General features: G+C 40.5%; 1 pseudogene; it reads right to left on the bottom strand.

Moving 5' to 3' along the window:
• Nucleotides 1-1,354: 1,354 nt before the first annotated feature.
• Nucleotides 1,355-18,665, bottom strand: part of LOC119883210 — a 51,677-nt pseudogene continuing 34,366 nt past the window's right edge.

Genomic DNA, 18,665 nt, shown 5'->3' with positions numbered 1-18,665 from the left:
GACTGATCCTGACAGATTAAGAAATAAATACAGAAATAAATCAATGCTCAATAAATAAGCATCCGATTAAATGCACAAAAAATTAATTCAATAAATAAATGGAGGCAGTAATTAAATTATACAATGAGACATAAATGTATATATCTCTTTTAATTAGCTTCTTTACTTATTCACCTTTGTAATAATTTCCTTATTTATTTGTTGTCTGTTATAATCTTCAACTATTTACTTCTTTTTTAAATGTATTTATTTATGTGTGTTTTATTATTTTTGTCTGTCTTATTCTTGCTTTGCATTTTCTAACCTATTTATTTCCCCAATGGTATTTATTTCTGCCTGTCCTTTTTCCATTTCTCTATGCATTTCTGCCTCGTTATGCAAATGAGGAGGGGCTGTGTCTCAAGGGGTCAACTTCTCCCCTATTGGTGGATCAGTGAAACGGCAGAGGTCGACTCTACGTGTCTTATTTATTAATTGAGCACTTATTTATTTCTATATTTATTTCTTAATCTGTCAGGATCAGTCCTCCATAGCTGTGATATCCTGTTGACTTACTTTTTAGAATAACTTTTGATAAGCCTTCAAAACCAAAACTTTCATCCACCACAGTGCTTCAGAGAAAGCGGCCTAAGATGACTGCGACCAGACTTGTGCTCCGGTTCCCAGAGGCTGACGCCTAATTTTTGGGGTGGCCTTCATTACTCTAGCGCCACCATCAGGTGAAAACTTGTACATGAGGGGAAAAACACTTCTCCATGCTTCATGATCAGCTTTTAACAACACAAGCAGAGCTTACACGTTAGTATTAGTATATGTAGGTTACAAAGTCTGGTTGTTGATGTGCTGTCTACCAAAGGATTTATTTAAGAGGTGTTGTCTGATGTCAGTCATTGTATTGTATATGTATGTGTCACATGATTCTGTTGTGTTTAAATCACTGCTGCACCACATCCGGAAGTCCAGGCAGTTTGCTCCTGGAATTTGATTTGCAGCTTTTAAAATGTTAAATTATTAAACTTCCTGGCACAAACTGCAACATTTTAAGCCAGAAATCAAGAACAGGTAGTACAAATGTTTAGTTCTTTAGTAGCTTTAGGAACAACTAAACACGAGCTCTCGCCTGGACACCTGTTTCCTGTTTTAGCTAAACTTAATTTGTATCCTCCAAAATGTCCAACTGACATCAAAATGTTGGTGAGACAAATTGACCTCACGGTATGCTTAGAATGTACAGATGTATCAGTACTCCGATTCCCACAGGATCAATAAGAATGTTGATGCAAGTGTCGTATTGCAGAAATATCATTTTAATAATTATCCAAGAAATCTGCAGTTAAAGAAAGTTTACATCATGCTAATACGTTGTGAAACTGAAAAACAGCACACACTGGGGTATAAATAACAAAACCTGATAAGAAGAAGGAGGTCTAAGTTAAGCCCTGCAGTGTTTCTGAGGCTCAGTCCAGCGTTCAGCGTCTCCTGCGGCGCTGTGCTTTGGCAGTTGTCCCCGGCACACACTCTGCTTTGCTGCAGCTGCACGTGTCCACTCTGCTGTAGGTGTGCTGGACCCTGGAACCATCATCGCAGATCAGGTCCACCTGAATTGGAGTGGTGGTGGCCTCTTGGCAACACTCACACTGGTGCATCATCATGTTAGCTGCTGCAGAGTACCTGTACACACACACACACACACACAAAAACCCGCTCATCATCTCCACTGATTACAACAGTTCCTTTAACAGTTGGGCATAAAGTGGTCTGCATTATTATCTAATCCTGTGGCTCTGTCCTTTTTTGGTCAAAATCCAGTTCTAAGATCTTCATTAGCTTTGTTTTTTGTTTGTTTTGTGCACATACAGTTCTTGTTGCTAGAGTTAGCAACAAGAACAGCCCTGGGGCTTCCTAACAGGTTCATCTAAGCAAAGTGTTGCACAATGTTTATATCAGGGTAAAACGCGTCGGACATTGGGTGAGCACTACTATGGAAGCCTAGTGTTCATGGAAAATTATGTCATTAGGCCCTACAGATGGCAGCATGTGCTGACAGCCTCCTTTCACACTAACTGAGAAAGCTCACAACCAAAATCCACCTGAAGAACTCAACCTCAATTTACACTGATAGTGGTTTTGCCAACTTAGTTGAACTTCAAATTTCGGGCTAAACAGACTCACATGGATGAGCTTCCACAGCGTCCAGCGCAGAACGTCATGTTAACCAGCTGCGTGGTCCTACAGCCGCTCACATCGATGACTGTCTGCTTACTCTGAACCTCACAGAAGCTCCGCAGCGTGCCTGGAACACACATAATTTATATGTATCTGTGTGTTACCTGTTATTCAAAACCACTTACAATTGCTATTTATGTCAGAGGTCACACACTTGGAGAAGCTAGGGTTTAAGTGTCTTGCTCAGGGACACATTGGTGGACGTGTCACAGTGAGGGAGTTGAACCCGGGTGACTGCACCACCATCATGTTAGGCTCCAACAATGCCATATTAAGAAGTCAAATTTCTATTGTAATGTATTTTTGGTTTAGAAGTTATTCAAATACTGCGTCTCTAATTACTTACAGGTTTTGCAGCACCCACTAGCGTCTGTTGTCTCAGTGCCCTGGAGGAGGAAGACAAGTCATGCTGCGTGTTAGACATGGACAGTGCGGGATGAGACAGGGGGAGCGGTATCAGCTGTAGAGATACTCACAGGTTCACAGTTCAAGGGGTTGAAAGAAGGACAAGTGGTCTTGGTCTCCTTGGTAATAAACTGTCCATTAATGTTGTCACAGGTGTACTGCACGCAGTTGTCGTCATGGGGTATAAAAGTACCATTGACCTGAACCAACAGGAAAGTCAGATGATCATCACAGAGATAATCATATAGAAACAACTCTGCCTATAGGCCACTACATGTCTGGAGGAGAGGAAGTCTACCGAGAACTACGACCACCACATGTGATAAAGGGGACATTAATAGGTTCTGGGATTTGATTTGATTTGATCACATTTTTAAGCCTTTTTAAATATATAAATGTTTATGTTTTGAAAAAAGACTAGCCTTAGTGCAATGAAATAACTTGAATGAATTAAATAAAATCAAATGTTCAGTTTGTCTTACTTTCACTAACAATAATTACACACAAATTGTTATTAGGTAAAATGATCTACAGCCACATCCCATTTCTCATATTGTTGGCTTTAAAATGGGAGGAAACTCCAGCTGCAGCACTTACCTCAATAACATGCGTTGTTTGGTCAGGTGTGGTGAAAATACAGCTGTTCTGAATGCACGTCCCACAGCACTTCCCAGATACGGTCTGATATCCGTAACCCTGGAGACAGTGTGAGAGAGTCAGGGGGAAGGCGAAACAAAAAAACAACTCCTTTGGCTTGGTAATATGAGATAATGCATGTATGTTCATGTTTAGCTCCTTTTTTTTCTTCAGCTGTTTTATTGTCTAGTATTTTAGTGGAACTTAGAAATTCCATTTTTGTTGACACTGTCAGACAGCGTTAATTCAACTACATGTTCTGTACATGTTTCTGATGAGGTTGTAGTTTATAGTGCTGTTGTACTGGACTGCATTATACTGAGAGATATTTCTCCACAGTTACGAACAGTCCAGTACTACAACACGCATTAGCTTGTTGGTGGCCACTGAGTGTGAATGTATCTCTGAGGTCAAGGTCTGTTCCAATGACACTGCGTCTGTGTAAGAGTGTTTGTTGTGTCCTGAGAATGAGCTTACTGAGGGGCAGGTTTTGTTGCAGACAATAGGTTTGCAGGCAACGATGTTCAGCTTGGTGATTGGATCCATTTTGGGACCACAGTAACACTCCTGGCAGGGCCCAGGTTTAACGGACTCCTCTGATAAAGGTCCCGGGGTTGCTTGTCCTGCTCCTGATGGCTGTCCCGGTCCTGATGGTGCTGTTGTTGTTCCAGAGGGTTGTCCTGGAATTGCTGGTGCTTCTAATGGTGGTTCTGATAGTGATTCCGGTGTTGGTATCTTGGCACCAGGCTATAGAATGCACATTTAATTAACTCCTCTCAAACATGAATTGAAATGAAAAGGCCTGTACTGAAACTCATTCCATGAAGATTCTGGTGACTGTAATACTGCATCCTCACAGTTTTGTGGACCCAGCCGTAAAACAAATGTCTCTTCTTGTGACTGACAGACCTTGTACGTGTTTGTTTAGTTTTTCTGGCATGCCAACGGGCTGATGAAGAAATAAGTGGTTATGGGTATTAGTCTAGACTACAACAGCTAGAAAAGGGACTTCTTTTTACTTCCTGATGTATTAGGGAAAATCCCATGAGACAGGAGGAGATTCCTTCCTTCACTGTTCCCACAATCAGTGGATCGACTAAATGTAACAGTAGTTTAACTTTTGAATTCATACTGAAATCATGTATCTGCTATTACTTAGCTGCACCATTAACATCAGTTCTCTCAGAAGCCACCTTTTCAGGTGGCAGTGGTGCAGTGGTTTAGTCCACACCGAAGTTTGAATGAAAGCGTTCACACCAACACAAATGAATCAAAGCAACGTACCAGGGTTAGTCTGAACCTGACCAAACAGTTAACAGTGTTAAAGCTCCCACTAATTGCACTTGGCTCTGTCTCTCCTCCCTTTGGGTGCTTTCACGCCTAAGCTGTTGATGTGGTTGAGATTAAAGATGGTTTGAAAGCTGTCATTGGTGCGCAAGAACAAATACAGAACCACTTCCAAGTAAGCTCTGATTTGGCCATCCACTGCACATAAAGAAGGTATGTGACATGGATCCCATCTCTCTGCTAATCATGGCAACTGCCAAGAAAACTATCCGCTCTATGCTTTTGCAAGGTCATTTGGTAACCAGGGCAACACATATGCACATCAACATGTGAGTATTGAGATTTTCCCTGATACATCAAAAGGTGAAAAGGGTTAAAACAGATAGGTGTACTAATCATGTATTTTGATTGCTATACGACAGCATAGTTTTGGCGAATGGTTTTCAGTCTGTCGACTGCTCATGCTCATCACCAACTATTTCTTTGTGAGATAAAAGGATGCATAAAGCAGATATACATGCTGTAGCACTTCATTTCTGCTGATGCAGAATGACTTACACCAAAACTATCGAATAAACGAGTTACCTCTCTATCCATATGAATACATGCTTTTTGGTCTGGACTAAGAGAACTGAGCAGTAAAGAGTGACCTCAGAGTAGCTTTCTTTAGTCAGGAGTATATACAGTATAATAAATACCAGTATGAGTCCACATACTGTGGATATTAGAAAGCAGTAATAGTGGACAGTAAGCATTCTCACTATGATTCAACCTATAAAAGATGGTGTTCATTATGTAGTTGGACTGTTTGTTGATAACTCCTGTACAAACTCTGCAAATCTGCATATCTCTAGGCCTGGCATTTTTCAGATACTTTTCAGAATGCCAGTCCACATCTATCACGCAGTGGCCCATCTTGACTTCCTGTCTATTACCTGACCCCGCTTCTTCCTGCACCCCTGTCCCCTGATTTAGCTGGACAGTATAAATACGAGCCACTCCCCCCTGGTGTTTGTCTACCTCTATGTGAGTCTTCCAGCTCTGCCTGTCTTTGTCCCTGTCCTGTAAAACTGACTGCTACCTGGCTTTGACTGGCTTCCTGCCTCAGTCCTGTTGGATGTGACAGCCTGTTTGGAGTGCTGAACTATAAGACTGTAAGACAGACTTTTATTCTAGTAAAGCACCTGTAATTCAAACTTTTCTGCCTGCCTGTTTCTGTATTTGCCTCCTCTTTCCTGGTGGACCTGATGTATTGCTATCTGGAGTTTGGGCTGTGTACTTACCTTGTACTCAGTCATGTTATAGACACAGACACCTTTAGGAACTGCAAAAACAAAAGACATGAGTCAAGTTATCATTTACACTATTTTATTAGGTCAGTAAGGTGTGCTAAGTTTATATATAAGCATCTTTATTACTGTAGCTCTGTGTGTGTACTGGATTCAGAAAAACAATGTTATTCTAGGTAAATACGCATTTTCCCCAAAGATGAAATAATGTAACTCTCTAAAAGCAAATTGTGAACTAATATTAACATGTATTAATATAATGTATTGTTTGAAGCTCCCTCTTGCCCTTTCTCACTCTCTCTCTCCCTCACCCCCAACTGGTTGAGGCAGATGGCCGCCCACCCTGAGCCATGGTTCTATTCGAGGTTTCTGCCTTCTAAAAGTTACTTTTCCCTTGCCTCTGTCTCAGAGTGCTTGTTCATGGTGGGAACTGTTGTGTGTCTGGAAATGATATTACAAAGAGTAGGTTGTAGACCTGCTCTAGTGCAATGAGATAATTTCTGCTTTGAATCGGCACTATATAATTAAAAATGAATTGAACTATAATTGTTTTTTTATACTACAGTGTTAATTTTCATTTTTTGTTTCCGGCACAGTGACTATAGATATAAATGATCGTATAGCTAACTCTGGTGCAGCTGTGCACTGTCCCTGTCAAAAAACAAACAAATGATAGCTCACTGGGTCATGTTTCATGAGCACATACAGTACAGCATTTTATATTAGACATCGATAGGTAATGCTATGTTGATAGACTAGAGTCACTTACCACACTCAAAGGATTGGCAGCAGGTGCTGTTGGTGATGTTGAGTAGGAAACCCAGCGGGCAGGGGATGGAAGCGGGACACAGGTTTACATTGCATTCTGTTGGGGATGATTATCAGTGTGTGAATGTGGAGATCTGCCTCGATTTGTCTTTGATAACAATAAATTAAAGAACCATAACGGTAGTTTTACATGTTTAGATGATTTAGGTGAAAGGAGAGTTTGCTGAAAGTCTGCTTTGCTGGTTAGTGAGCAGCTCCTGTGAAGCACTTGAGTTTAAAGGTCTTTCTCCTGGGCCTGAATCATGTTTCAGCCCTGGAGGTTGCTGCTCGGATTGAACCAGTGACCTCCTAGACACAAGTTGACTTCTCCAACCTTTTTTCCAATATTAATGGTGACATTTGACAAAGCATATTGTTTTGGTCTTTGTTCTCTCCAGACAGCTGCTGGTTTCTATTCATTACTTACCTGTGAACATTGTCCTTTGGAGCCTTATAGCTCATCACATACTCGCTTATTATATGTCTGCTTGAATTCTTGTTAAAATTACTCTTGTGAGGCAGGGCAGGTATGGCTGAAAAGAATGCTCAGCAAGGTAACACTGATGTTCAGTGTGATGGAAGCCCTAAAGCTTCTTTTACAATACAGAAAATAACTGAAACCACTGGCTTCACGAAGGCAGGAAAAGTATGGTTTAAAACATGCTTGTTTGTAAAGTATCCATGTATATCATTTGAAAACAACACTGGTTTGGTCCCACAGTTAAATCAATAAATATAAAGGTAACATAGTTCTCACTTAGAAAGTCAGTGAGATCAATGTAACGGTCAAGTAAGACCCACTGTCCACCTGGTCTTAACATGTGATCTGCAACTCAGTATCCTCTGGATGAAGACACCTGAACATGGGCCTTTGCAATGACTTCTCGTATTGATGAAAGTTCCCATCATCTCTGTTCTGCCCACATTGTGATTGGATTTCAATATGCAAATTAGGTAGGCAGGTGAAGGGAAACATCTTTCCTTAGCTTTTTTTCACAGGCAGCTGCAGATATTTGGGACATGCACAAGTGGCAGAAATTACAAATGCTGCCCATGCTGATTGTTTTGTTCCGTATAAAGATTTGTAGTTTTGTAGTTTAGATTGGTTACTGACTCAATCATGTTTTTCTGAGCTAAGCATCACATCACATCACAGCTTAAATGCACTTCAGTATGTCCATCAGCGAGCAATTGCTTCCTGTTTAGAGTATTCAGTTTGGTGGCACCCAGTTCAATCCAAACCAGGGCACTGTTGATAAGGTTAATAGCTCCGCAACTGTATCCTACTGTATATTACGCCTAAACTGCCTAAGGAACTTTCACTCACCAGTGAGGATAGCCTCAGTCCAAAAAGCTACTGTATGACGCTGATTCAGTACACTTAGCTTAGTGTAGATTCATTCATACATGTCCACCTTAAGATGCAGAAGATCCAGATGTAGTCCGGCAGGTTTCTTGCATTCAGATTGCGGTGTGCTCTGTATGAATTGACAGCTGCATCAACCTGCGTTTGTCTTGATCCAGATAAGAGTTTCAGATCACATGCTAATATCAGGTGGAGATGGGCTATATTATATGCTACACCAATCCCATGAAAATGAAGCCTGTGGGCTGATCAAATTTTACTGCGTGTTGTTCTGACACTATAACTGACCACAAGACTGTGTTGTGCAGCAGCCGTCTGTCTTGTTGACCAGCTGCTGGCCGGGCTCGCTGCATGTGGGGCTCTGAACTGATGGGCACTGAACAGGCTGACACTGGATGCTCATGGAATCTTCGTCACACACACAGGTGTTGCAGTCACTTGTCCATGTGTCACCAGGCTGGTTAAGAGAGAAACACAGGAACCAGTTCAGACACAGGGCATGCTTCACTTCACTGCTAGTGGTCGTGAATGGATGTGTCAGGCATGTGAGTCCTCACCTGTTTGGGTTTTCCATCCGATCCAACACAATCTGAAATTGACACAGAAGCGAGATTTGTAGGTGTGACAACAGTTTATGAAAAATATTCCATGACCCAGTCTAACCAAGTTTTCAATAGATCTCCTCTTACCACAGGAGGTAACACACACGTCATGGACTGTGTTGAATAGGATGGTGCCATGAGGACAGAAGCAACCCTCCTTAGTGGATGACTTGCTATCCATCTGGAACATCTGGTTGTATCTGATGTCAGAAAGAGAATTATGGGTGATTACATAGGTTAAATGTTTTGAGGAATTGTTGCACAAAAGGCTCTAAGAGTGGAAACCTTCGCTAATGATGACTTTCAGTTTATATCTGCATGACTATAATCGATTCTCTGTCTCATTAAATTACATATCATTTATATCAAAACCAGTTCGACCCCGAAATCCATTCACTGGTTTTTGAGACATCTTTCTTAAGAAACAAAACACCTTCCGCTCCCTGTTTAATTCAATGCTTCAGTGACAGCAGAAATGTGAGTATATAAATCAGGTAGGTGTGTAAATGTTAAGCTACCTCAAAAAACACCAGACTGCTGATATTACCTGTCATTGCATGTAGGCTCCACAGTGGGGCCACAGGCCATGTACACTTGGTTGCTTGGACACTTGTGCTCTGTAAGACAGAGATACGTACATGTTTTTCAGAAATCCAAGCAACAACTGTAGTACTCTATATCCATTATATCTAACTTACCACACTGCCCATCAGTAGCATTCCTCCAGTCAACACAGACTCCTGCATTTGAACACTCAGTGGCATAGGCCTCCAGGCTGGAACAGGTGTTATTGCCACCGTTGCAATTGTCAGACGCACAGGACGACACAAATGGTCCCGGGGATATCACTGCGTGACACGGCGCAAATACACTAGAGGGGAGCCAGGACAGCAGGACAAGTGATCAGAAGACTTTGCATACACAGAGTGACCAGAAATACATAAACACCATCTAAGATGTAATAGAAAGTAATAAAATAGACCTGCAATATGTTTTAGTTGTGTGATTCAGTTCCATGGTGTCTTCTGACTTAATAATATGCAAGCCTAAGAGAATACAGAGGTTTTTCTTTTTTGGGGTTCCCCTCACCTGCTGGTCAGGAGATCACAGATGGCAGGTTTGCAAATAGGCTGTGTTGTTGAGTATGGTGGTTTTGAAGTGGTTGAAGGTGGTGTAGTAGTTGTGGGGCTGACACAGGGTGTACCTGGGACATGCCACTGGCTTGCAGAGTCTGAACAGCTCTCCACCTGGCCGTTTGGAGAACGGCAGTCATTGGTCTGGAAGTTGTCACAGGTCCCTGGAAAAGGAGAGGGAGCAGGATGAAGCCAGAGCATTGAGCATCACCCAAGAAGCAGCCCTACCATTTGAAGTAGTAGTAGGAGCGATTTAAGAGAATTTTTGGCATTTAACATGTCTCAGATTTAAAATTTCATGACCTGTCATACATCACACACAACTAGTCTGCTTTTCAGGTGTAAACACACTAATAAACACACTAATTTGACTAACCACAATGTAAAAAAAACAACGTATACAGGTGCATCTAAAAAAATTGGAATATAAAAGTCAATATTTTTGTCCTGTAATTTAAGTGAAAAAGTGAACAGAAACTTTCATATATTTATAGATTCATTACATATAAAGTCAATTTTTTTTGTTTTAATCTTGATGATTACGGCTTGCAGCTCACGGAAATCAAACATCCATATCTCAAAAGATTAGAATATGAGAATAAAGAATGTATACTACAGAGATCTAGACCTTCTTAAAGGTTGAAAACTTCTAGAAAAAGGTTCATTTATGCACCGCTGAGGTGTTATGGAAGGCTAGATTGCTTTGATAGCGGCCTTCAGCTTGTCTGGATTGTTGGTCTGGTGTTTTACTCTTGCCAGTACCACACAGATTCTCTATGAGGTTCAGGTCAGGTGAGCTGGCTGGCCAATCAATAACAGTAATACTATGGTCAGCAAACCAGTTCCTAGTGGTTTTGGCCCAGTGGGCAGGTGTCAATCCCTGCTGGAAAAGGAAATCAGCATCTCCATAAAGGTTGTCAGCAGATGAAGCATGAAGTGCTCTAAAATCTCCTGGTGGACGCTGCATTGACTCTGGACTTGAGAAAACACAGTGGACCAACACCAGCGGATGGCCAAATCATCACTGACTGTGGAAACATCATACTGGCCTTCAAGCAACTTGGATTCTGTGCCTCTCCACTCGTCCTCCAGACTTTGGGACCAAGATTTCCAAATGAAATTTGGAACAAAAATGAAAGGCCTGAAATATTTCACTGTATGTCTACAATATATGAAAGTTTTCAATAACGGAAAAAATTAACATTTTCACAATATTGTATATACAGTAAATAAAACTGCCAGGTTGTAGGTTACAGTTAGCTAGCTAGATCAGGGGTTTAGTGTTTGGGTAACTCACCACACTGTCCCTCAGTGTTCCCACCAAAGAGAGAATAAGGAAGGTCAATGCTGAAGGAGGAGCCCCTATATGTTATGTTGGCATTGATCTCCGGTATCTCCAGTGTGATCACCATATCCGTGCTAGTGAGACGCAGGACAGAATTGCTGTAGGCAGGATAGATTCGTTTCCCATTCACATACACCTGTAGGACAATAGGACAATGAGACAAAACGGATTAGTGAAAACTGGGAACCAAGCACACTAGCGTTTCCAACTCCAGATTGAGTCAGTACTCTCAAATAATGCATGAACTGAAATACTAACACTGAAACAACAAATGACACTTTGAATCATTGCTTACCACATTAGTTGCTTCTCCTGAAGTCTTCAACTGAGTCAAAACTACGTTGTAGGATTCATATATAACAATGAGAGCCTGGGGACAGAATGTGCTTTCTGAAGGATCACAGTAACTATTATTTATTATAATGGTCAAGTTATATTTAGTAATAATCTCTTTGACCAGGTAGGAAGAGCAGTTATCGTTGAAACTGTATGATTTCCCATCAAATGTCATGTAGTGGAATCCTCCCCAGACACTGCACACACCTGCAGGGTAACAACAATCAAGTATGGAAATTAAAAGTAAGAACCGGATTTGGAAATCAAAATGCTTCACAGGGGCATAGACATAACAAAAGTAAGCAAATAAATCATTAAAAATAAGCCCAAGTCCATAACTCCACCAAGATCTCATGCTTGATTTGTAGATTTATGTGTCTTATTTGGGGCCCAAAGAATGATTAAGTTTTTTTCTTTTTCAGTGTTCAGTTGTAGGGGCTTCTGGCACAAAGAAGCGAGGGACAAGAACGAGGACAGGACAGTGAAAATCTGGTCAGAGGCCAGCATCTCCTCTCTCAGGCATGCTTTGAGTGTACAGACTGGCATTGTTTTATGATGCTTGTGATGCTATTAATGAACTTACAGACACTGATGGGACAACAAAGAATCCACTTGATGCGGAAGCTAAATTCTTTCTATGTTTCCCAGAGTATCTTTATGTAACTTTAATCATTTGTTTATTAAAAGTCTTTTAAGATTTTCTTTTATCTCCTGGTTTTATGGATTGTCTGTGAAGGACAAGCACAGCCTCAGCAGCATTGTAAAAATCTGCTGACAGACCTGAGCTCCCTCTGGAAAAAAATGGGTGCTCCAGAAGGCTAGGCAGGTCCTGAGTCATTCTGACCAGGTTCTCAGTCAGGAATTCTGTTTGATGCCCTCAGGATGGCGCTACCTTGCCCCCCCAAGAAAACAGATATGCATATTCTTTTATTCCTTCTACCAGGCTCTAAAATAGTGCTGACAGCGGCAACTAGACACATGCCAGGCATTGTAAACCTCTGTATTTATTTACTTAGTTTATTATCTATTTATTTATTTATCCTCTTGAATTATGGTCCCTGCTTGGTCCATGTATTGCGACCTGTGTATGCTTTGATCTGGTGCCCAAATGCTTATATGACATTGACAGGGTTTCTGACTGCTTGATTCATTGTAGTTGTTGTTTTTGTCTTGTGTGATATGACTGGCAAACTGAATTCCCTAAAGTTGTTTAAATTGAATTTGAATTGAAATGCTAATTGATGTGTTAAGTACACTAACTCAGCAAATTTGTGGGACTGTCCTTACTGGCTGTAGTCCTTATTGTGGAAATATGTTTCAAACCAATACAGCACAGTGCCAGAAAGTCCCATCCACTTTTCTACTCTGTCAGAAGTATCTTATTGTCATGATATGGTTGAAGATATAATTCTTATATGCATTAATGATTTAATCAGCTATTTAATCATTAACACATTGTGTAAAGGTAACCACATTTAGATGTCATTCACATGATTTTAATGCAGATGTGGATCCAAATGCAGTAACAATAACAAACTGCTATAAATGGAAAGTCTTTGCTAAGTGCAGGTCTCTCTCCTCCTAGGCTTGATAGGCTAAATATGATTATTAAAAACAAAAATATAAGCAATTAGGTTCAAATTAAATGTCACAGTTTTGGTTTGTGTTCATCAAACTTTGAATTTGAATCAATCAGTCTAATGTAAAATCCCATGAACATGTGTATGGTGGCTCCTCATGTAGAATAAATATAGGCCTATATAGGCTAATACAATATAATCATTTAATGAGAAATAGCCTAACTTTTTTTCAGGTAGGGTTGAACGGCAGCCAAAGTGAATGTTTTGTTATCAAGATCACTACGTTATTTTTTGAGTTTGGAGATCTCTAGAAATATCATCGAGTGATCCTTCACTCACAGAATGCATCTAGAGGGCTGCCCCAGGATGAGTCCAAGAGCTGACTGCGTAATGAGCTGCTGCCTTAGTTATAGTTAATGTGACGCTGAATACACGCAGACTGTGGCTGCAAAAAAAGTAAAAACCACAGTGCTTTTGGTTTCTTTTTCTAATTATCAATCATTTGCAGAAGGATTGTGTTGTTGCACCCCGATCCAAGATTCTTCACCATATATAAAATTCAAAAGTGGTAAAATGTATTGACTTACATTCACATTCATAGTGGAAGCAGCATCCATTATCATCATAGATCTGGACAACTTTGCGTCCATTGGCACAGATGGGTTGTTGTACTGTGGGACAGGGAGTAGGCATCACTGTGACCTTGCCATTGGTACAGGTAGCTGTGGTGCAATTGCTATCCTTCCAGGACTCTCCATTCTGGACGGGGATCAAGAGGTAATAAGTCATGAAGGAAATCATGAATGTGTAAAACAATAAAGAGGAATTTAATGGATTTTTCGAGATGCACTGCTAATTTCTGCCTCGACTCGACTTGGCCGTGCTCCGTTTTCCATTGCAGATAGTATCCAGAGATAGTACCCCTCAATGTAGCTGGTCGTCATAGCAACGCCACACACAACTGCTGCGACGTAATGTTCATTGCGACACACACACCAGCGACCTACAAACAGCTGTCTCTTGATTTAAGTTAAAACGTTTCAACATTCCTCAGAATGTAAAGACAGATAAGCGGTATGAAAACCTTCCAGCTGTGTTTTCCTCTGCCGTTGTTGCTGCAGCGGTCTCTGTGACTGTGGGACCAGAGGGCTCTGTGAGCGGGCGGCTGGCCGGCACACCAGCTCCTCCCGCAGGTTCACACAGGCATCCCCGGCAGCCACTTGCAGAGCTCCTCAAGTCCGAAAATATTCAAGCACATTTTTGTTCCGCCATCACTTCTCGTAAAACTCTCAATATTCCAAATCTACACAGCTGATTTCTCATAAGTGGATTTAGTGATGAAATTACATACAAAACTGTAAAATATAAAACTTTCTGCTGCTGGCCTCTGTCTGGGCGCGCAATGATGATGCAGTGAATAGTGACGATTCTCTCTGACCAATCAGTAATCTGCCTGTTTTCACGTCAAATTTTAGTATCGCCTCAGCTCCCTTGGAACCTCAACTGAGGTGATACGAAAAAAAGTACCTGGAAGCAGGTACAGGTAGGTACAACTTTTCCACAATGGAAAACAAAAAAAAGGTGGGTTGAGCTGGTATTATGCAGTGGAAACATAATCACAAATAAAAACACACCTGTCTTGGTGGATTCACATTATTGCAGTCAAGGGAAGTTGTAGATGAAGGTGTTGATGGAGTGGAAGTAGAGGTAGGAACAGATGTGGTGGGAGGTACTGAGCTTGAGATTGTGGCCTTTGTAGTGGTGCTGAACACTGCTGTGGTAGAAGGTGCAGTTGAGCTGGGTGTCGTTGTTGTGGGACATGGACTGGATTGTGTCTCAACTTTACAAGATGCATTGCAATATGCACGGTAACACCACCCTAAGCCATCTGTGACATTGTACACCAAGTCCCCTGTAAATATCAGAGCAGAGATAAAGTTTAGTGCACAAAGTTATTATACTGATACATAAATTTGTGTGCCAACCTCTGGGGGCTGTCAGAATTACCATGCAAAGACCATGAACTTTTCCTCTCATATACACACATGAAACCAACCCCATTCACGTACTATATTGAAAATTACACACACCTACAAGTGAAATGCTTTTACATACACAACTGAAAAGCTCTAATGAAAACTATTGAAAAGCTTTAAACACATACTAGATAAAGTGTGCTCATATGCACAATTGAAAATGTTTCTCCCACATACACATATAAAAGTAATTTACATACCTCAAAAAATGAAGTCTGGTTTTGGAGTGTGTAAAGATTTTGAATTGTGTGTGTGTCCGTTAGGGTGTTGTACATGAGTCGGTACGCTAGTGAATGGCATGTGAATGTAACGATCTTCTCAACACTGCAAAGTCTGCTGCAGCTAGGCCCTATGCTGCCAGTACAGTAGATTACTCTGAGCAGCATGCAGCGGAATAAATTAGCCTACCATAAAATAGATTTGTGTACTGATGGTCTGAATAACTTGTCACTAGTGGCTTTTTAGAAATAAAGTTGCTAAGAGGGTCTGAAATCACATGCAATAATAACTTTGTATGTGTGTCAGATACATATACCACAAAAGATTCAGTGGTTGTATGAACTCATTATTTATATTCATAAACTTGTATGTGCATGTGGCTTCCTGTATAGTATGTGAATGAGTTTGGTTTCATCTGTGTATGTAAGTGGATGTGAGCAGACAAGTCAAGGTAATTTACAACCCCTGGTTTGAGCCCCTCATGTATTAACAAACATTTGGGTCACACAGCAAACCAATGATTTCTCTAAAAGATGAAGAAGGTAATTTAAATGTCCAATGTGTAGCCTAATATTTAGGAGGATCTATTGACATGACAATATACATAACTATACACATACATAACTATGTTTTCAGTGGTGTATAAATACCTTACATAAACACAGCTATGCTATGTTGAAGCTATGTTGTGCCGCCATGTTTCTACAGTAGCACAAACGGACAAACTGCTCTACAGAGCATGTTTTGTTACTATGTTGAATACAAACAAGCAAAGAAGTATTAATAGTAGTAATAGTTGGCTGGTTTATTAGAAGTAAGAAGAGAAGAGAGAGAGTTTGTAGTATCCATGTTGATTCCACATTCCAACTTAAGAGTACATGAAAAAGTCAAACCAAAGTTGGAAGAATGACTTCACACCTCGGGAAATGGGACCAAACCAAAATTTCGATACGTCAATCTATCAAAACACACCCCTGGCCATTCCCTTTTTTCCCGTCCTGACTGACTGAATGTATTGTCTCAACTTAGGGGTCCAAGCAGAAACCTCACTGCTGGAACCTATTCTTTCTTATTTTTCTCAGCTAAAAGTGTTCATGCGGCAAAAACCATAACACCAAAATTGGCAGGTTGGTTGGTGGTGCTGTAACAATCAATTTTACATTTTTGTAATTATCTCCAAAAAGGCTTGGCTTAGAGTCAAGATCCTTTAATTATTTTAATTTCTAAATGCATCTTTGCTCTATTGGTCTTCAGCTCTAAAAAGTCCTATTTTAACAACTCATCAGAAATCATTTGGCCAGTCATCCCGAAACTTTGGCAGGATCATCTACGGACTTTGCTAATATAAAGTTATCAAAGAAATGTCAATACGTCAACTTTGAAATTATACATTTTGTGCCTTTAAGTCCATATGGCTGCATGGATTCATAAAATTATTTGTATGATCTAGGGTCACAACTGCATAAAAAATTATTGATTAAATTTTGACGAGATATATACATGTTTTCAGAAATATTTGATGTAAGACCTTCAGTGAAGACATGAAAATCAAATTTGCTAAACAACTTAAAGCTAGGGTAGGTGACGTTGGAGAAACTACTTAGGGACAGGTAGATTTTTAGGCCTCCCCCAAAGCCACTCCACCAAAACACAACACTAGGCAAGTAGGCCAGAGAATTTATACATATACAATAAAAGATGTATCTGAAATCAATTGCCTAACCTACCTTTCATTGTCAGGTCATTCCTGATTTGTTCCTCACGCTATCCCTAGTAACTCACAATTTTGTGTATTATATTGGAAAGTGTAAAGTTCTTTCATGGATAATCATTTAATGCGGGTGTGTTATGTGTCTATTTGAAAATGTTTCGCAAATGTGTAGGTTATGTTAAATGTTGGTTATGTTAGGTATTAATAAAATAATTAAATTTGTGATTATTAATGAAAAGAAAGGCTGTCAATATTTGTACAAAGATCCCCTACTTTGTTTTGCATGCAAGGGGAAACAATAAATGATGTAAATGTGCTTTTGAACTGAATTATACAAATTATGGATGAAAGGATTACTATTCAATGTAAATGCTCTGTAAGTGCTCAAACAGAAACTAACATTGACACACAGGCAGAACAGCCATCAGGGGCAATTTGGGGTTCAGTATCTTGCCCAAGGACACTTCAACACGCAGCCTGGAGGAGCTGGGGATTGATCTGCCAACCTTCCAATTAACTGGCAACCCGCTCTGCCTTCTGAGCCACAGCCGTCCCACTCAATCATGCGTTTTAATTGGTTGACAAATGTATATTGTCTGCTATGTAGAAGAAGGGAGTTACAAAACACAATTTCACTCTATAACTACAAATAGAATACCTACAAATACAATTCTGGAAAAGGAAAAATGGGGATTAGGCTTGAGGCTAAGAATGTACAATGGAATTAGTTAATTTTAGACCGATAGTGGGATCCGAGCCTCTTCTGTAATGAGACCACATCACAAAAGAAACAACATAACTGTGAAAATGGACAATGAAGAATCACCTACCAGGACGATGAGAAGTTCCATTGACAATGCAGAGACATGTTGAAGTTGTGGTAAAAAGTGGTAGTGTGGAAACAACTGTGGTTCTTGATGGTCTGATAGTAGTTGTACCTGTTGAGTAAACAGTTGTGGGGCCTGGAAGTGTCTGTGTTATGGGACGAATAGAAGTTGTTCCTTTAACTGTTGTTGCTGTGGTTACAGTTGAAGCCAAAATAGATGTTGTAGTGTTCAAAACAGAAGGTTTTGTAAATACAGTGGTTATTTGTGGCTTTCCTGTGACAATAACTGTTGTTTCTGGCCTTGTTGTGAAACCTGCCCCTGAGGTTGTTGTTTCAACCTTTACTGTTGTTGCTTCTGATGTGGTTGTTTCAACAGGTTGTACTGTGGTTCCCTTAGTTGTTGTTGATGGTACTTTAGTAGTTGTGGTACCAACAGAAGGTCTTGATGTTACCACAGTTGTTTCTGGGCTTGTTGTTGTGAGACTTGGCACCAAGGTTGTAGTTTCAATAACAGCTGTGGTTGAAACTGTCACTGGGCCACTGGTGACTACTTTGGTTGGTTTTGTTGTCTCAACCTTTACTGTTGTTACTTCTGATGTGGTTGTTTCAACAGGTTGTACTGTGGTTCCCTTAGTTGTTGTTGATGGTACTTTAGTAGTTGTAGTACCAACAGAGGGTGCTGATGTTACCACAGGTGTCTCTGGGCTTGTTGCTGTGCTACTTGGCACCAAGGTTGTAGTTTCGATAACAGCTGTGGTTGAAACTGTCACTGGGCCAGTGGTGACTTCTTTGGTTGGTTTTGTTGTCTCAACCTTTACTGTTGTTACTTCTGATGTGGTTGTTTCAACAGGTTGTACTGTG

Source organism: Micropterus salmoides, unplaced genomic scaffold (genome assembly GCF_014851395.1).
Source record: "Micropterus salmoides isolate LMB-PRFRI ecotype aquatic unplaced genomic scaffold, ASM1485139v1 Ms_hic_scaffold_3, whole genome shotgun sequence".
NCBI classification, from domain to species: Eukaryota; Metazoa; Chordata; class Actinopteri; order Centrarchiformes; family Centrarchidae; genus Micropterus; species Micropterus salmoides.
This window is presented reverse-complemented; position numbering and strand designations above follow the sequence as displayed.